Source organism: Solanum stenotomum, chromosome 11 (assembly GCF_019186545.1).
Source record: "Solanum stenotomum isolate F172 chromosome 11, ASM1918654v1, whole genome shotgun sequence".
Taxonomy (NCBI): Eukaryota; Viridiplantae; Streptophyta; class Magnoliopsida; order Solanales; family Solanaceae; genus Solanum; species Solanum stenotomum.
In genome coordinates, this window is record NC_064292.1 from 34,325,990 (window position 1) to 34,329,204 (window position 3,215).

At 39.3% G+C, this 3,215-nt stretch overlaps 1 pseudogene; it reads right to left on the reverse strand.

Annotated features, from left to right (window-relative positions):
* Nucleotides 1-681: 681 nt before the first annotated feature.
* On the reverse strand, nucleotides 682-1,213 carry LOC125843583 (non-specific lipid transfer protein GPI-anchored 5-like; annotated as a pseudogene).
* Between the last annotated feature and the right edge of the window lie 2,002 nt (nucleotides 1,214-3,215).

Here is a 3,215-nt window from a genome sequence, read left to right on the forward strand (position 1 = left end):
TCCTTTCCGATCGCACTCAAAGTTGTCACAAAATGGGATTAGGATTTGCATCAATCAACTATAGTATAACCAATGGTGCCGATCACCCCTAAAATGGTTTGAAGTCCCTGACTGAGGTCGTTGCATTACCCAAAGCCTCCTAGCGAGGAAAGCAAAATTTGTTCCAGAGATACCATGGTAGTAAGGCCATGAAGATCTTCACTTGGTCACAACCTCCTTTGCTGCAGGTGAGAAAGGGCCTTTTCAATTTATTCGTCCTCAGGGACTCTTCCGTGCACTCATTGCACTAGTACATGATATTTTTCAATTATTTTCATGAGATCAGAATTGATCTTTATTTATGTTAAGAAATATCACAACCATTGTGGTACTTAATGAAATTGCTTTAAAACCTTTTAAATCCTCCAAGGATATTCATATAACTTTTATCGTCTAGCATTACAACCCCACTTACCCCCTCCCAGAAGGAATGAGTATTACATAAATTGGGACGAAAGAGTACATATTACCAATAGTGATTGACGAAATACAATACAATGCCTAATCGGCCCTGGTGGAAAACTGACTACTAAAATGAGCAAATGTTTGAAACGAAGTAGTCCATTTTCATGACAGACCGAATTAGTTAATCAAAATATAGTAGATACAATGCACTGAAAAGTCTACGGTAGGTAGACAAAGTTAGGTGATGTTGATTATTGAAGCATAAGAAGCAATAAAGAGAAAGAATAAGGAAAAAAGAGCAGCCATATTGGTTGAAGTTGCATCACTGGAACCTCCTTGTGATGCAGATCCACGTCCTGTCATAGTTGAAGACATAATATACTAAAGAACTTTCTGTTAACGAGTTTTATGTGGAGATTTTAGAGTGAATATTCTTCTCTTACCGTTGCAGCGGCTAGCAGGTGGAGTCTGAACTTTGCAAGCGGTAGTGAGGGCCGATGCCTGAGTCTAGTTAATGTTAAGTCCTATGTCGGAGTCACCCCCATTGAGAACCTGCCACAAGCACTCTGGATTTTCATCAACCACCGTGCAAAGTTGCGTGCAACAACTTGAGAATTGTGGCGAGGATCTGTCTGCATAGTAGTTCATGCAAGATAACATGCTGACCAACACGTTTGTGCATTCATTTATTTCTTGAGCAATTACTCCAGCCCATGATCACCGCGAATACAATCAAGGTAAGAGTCATTGCGTACCTCTGATCAGCCATCTTTTTGTAAAACTCAATACCAGTGATTGTCATGATTTCATGACATGACAATCATTCATTACACAAATTCAAGCATTTCATCTATTGCCAGAGTGTGACAGGCCTAATTCCATCCACCATAAGAGAATATATGTCACGACCCAAGGGTACCCCCTAGATGTAACATGGTGTATAGAACCCCGAAGGACTCCATACAAGCCACTTAGCTCTCATAACATAAGAAATAGAACATTAAAGCATAAAACAATCATTTTAAGTCCAAAACATTTTATAAAACGAAAAGCGAAAGTCTAAACTCATGCCTCATCATAGCCATCTATTAAAATCGAATGAATTTTGGCCTAGAACATACATCATGTCTAAAAAGGAAATACAAGAAAGAAACTAAAACAATAAACTCCATACTCGAACCATGAGGACTCACCAAGCTCGGGAAGAATCAAAGTCCAAACTCTAGCCACTAAAATGGGAACCCTGTCTGTCAGACCCTACAGTTGGGAAAAATATAGGCAAGGGTATGTGTTAGTACAAAAATGCACCAAGTATGATTGCCATGCTTATAAACATTTAAAACATGCAAAATGGGACATTTCATTTCATAACATGCAATTGGCGAAACTAAAACATCATATGAAAGAGTTATAAAACATAAGTCATAAATCATGGTCAATGCAAGCTAACATCATCTTTAAACCTTTGAAAATATGTGAAATACTCCTTGACGTAACCTTAGTTCACTTTTAGCCTTGTTGTGGGAATTATCCTTAAGCGACATAGAGACCATGTGAGCTATAACATGATCACCCGGTGTCTTCCACACCGAAAAGGGTTGTTCTACTTGCCTAAGGTAGAACCATGAACTTCTAGCTTAAGTGGATCCACTAGCTAATCAACCAATGGGGGCACATAGTTATGGGATAAGGGGTTTCTACTAGAAACCCGACCTCTACTAGCGGGAGGCTTCCATTTCATGAGACTTCTTCTAGAAACCTGACCTCTACTAATGGTAGAGCTTCCATCTTAATGTCAATATCCACTCGGTGCTAAGCATAAATCCCACGAAATATTATTTTCTTACTTATTCTCATTATCCATGGAAAGGCATGTAATTTCGCCAATCCAAGCTAGTTCATTAGTATAGTTCTTATTCACTGATTCAATTATGTGAGAATAGCCATGGTGATTGAAGAAAACCCTAACTTAAGTGGGGAATTCTACCTTTTGAAATAGAGGAATTTGGGAACTCCATGGATAGAACGAATCCATGGATGAAAACTATCATACCTCAAGTCACATTTCTAGCCTTCAATGGAGAAATTGGATCCTTAGCTTAAAACCCTGGGTAAATCCTTCTTCTTCTTCTTGAAGTTTCTAGAGAGAGAATATTTGGAGAGGTTTTGATCTTGTTTTGGGAATTTGGAAGAATGAAGTAAATGGTTCTAATTTGGGGTTAAAAAGACTTATATAGGAGTACTAAACGTAGTCAAAACGACATAGTATAGGAACTAATTAATTAGGAAAAGACCCAACTGGCCCTAAATATAATTACCAGCAGTGACCCACTGAATCCTCATCGACGGACCCGGATGGACCTACGGTCCGTCCTGTCAACCGTCACTAACTATAGAGATTTTTAGGCCATCAACAAACCCTTAGACCACGGACCATCGATCGACCTACGACCCGTAGGTCTAGTAGTCGTTCATGGCCTGGAAAAATCTGAGGATAGCCAATCCACGGGCTCCACCTATGTACCATCAGTGGTCCTCGTGGATAGCACCTGTCAGTTCTGAATTTCGACTCCTTACCCTTATTTGGATATGTGTGTTACAATATCTACCCCTTGGGATCATTCATCCTCGAATGAGATGTAAAATGGTTCTAAAAGAGTAGGAGAGGAACTAATCAACCCAAGCTAACAATGAAATACATGTAACCAAGAAGGAAATATCGACTACAAGCTAGGACGTTCTCAAAACATCATATAGGGGTGAATCTAACT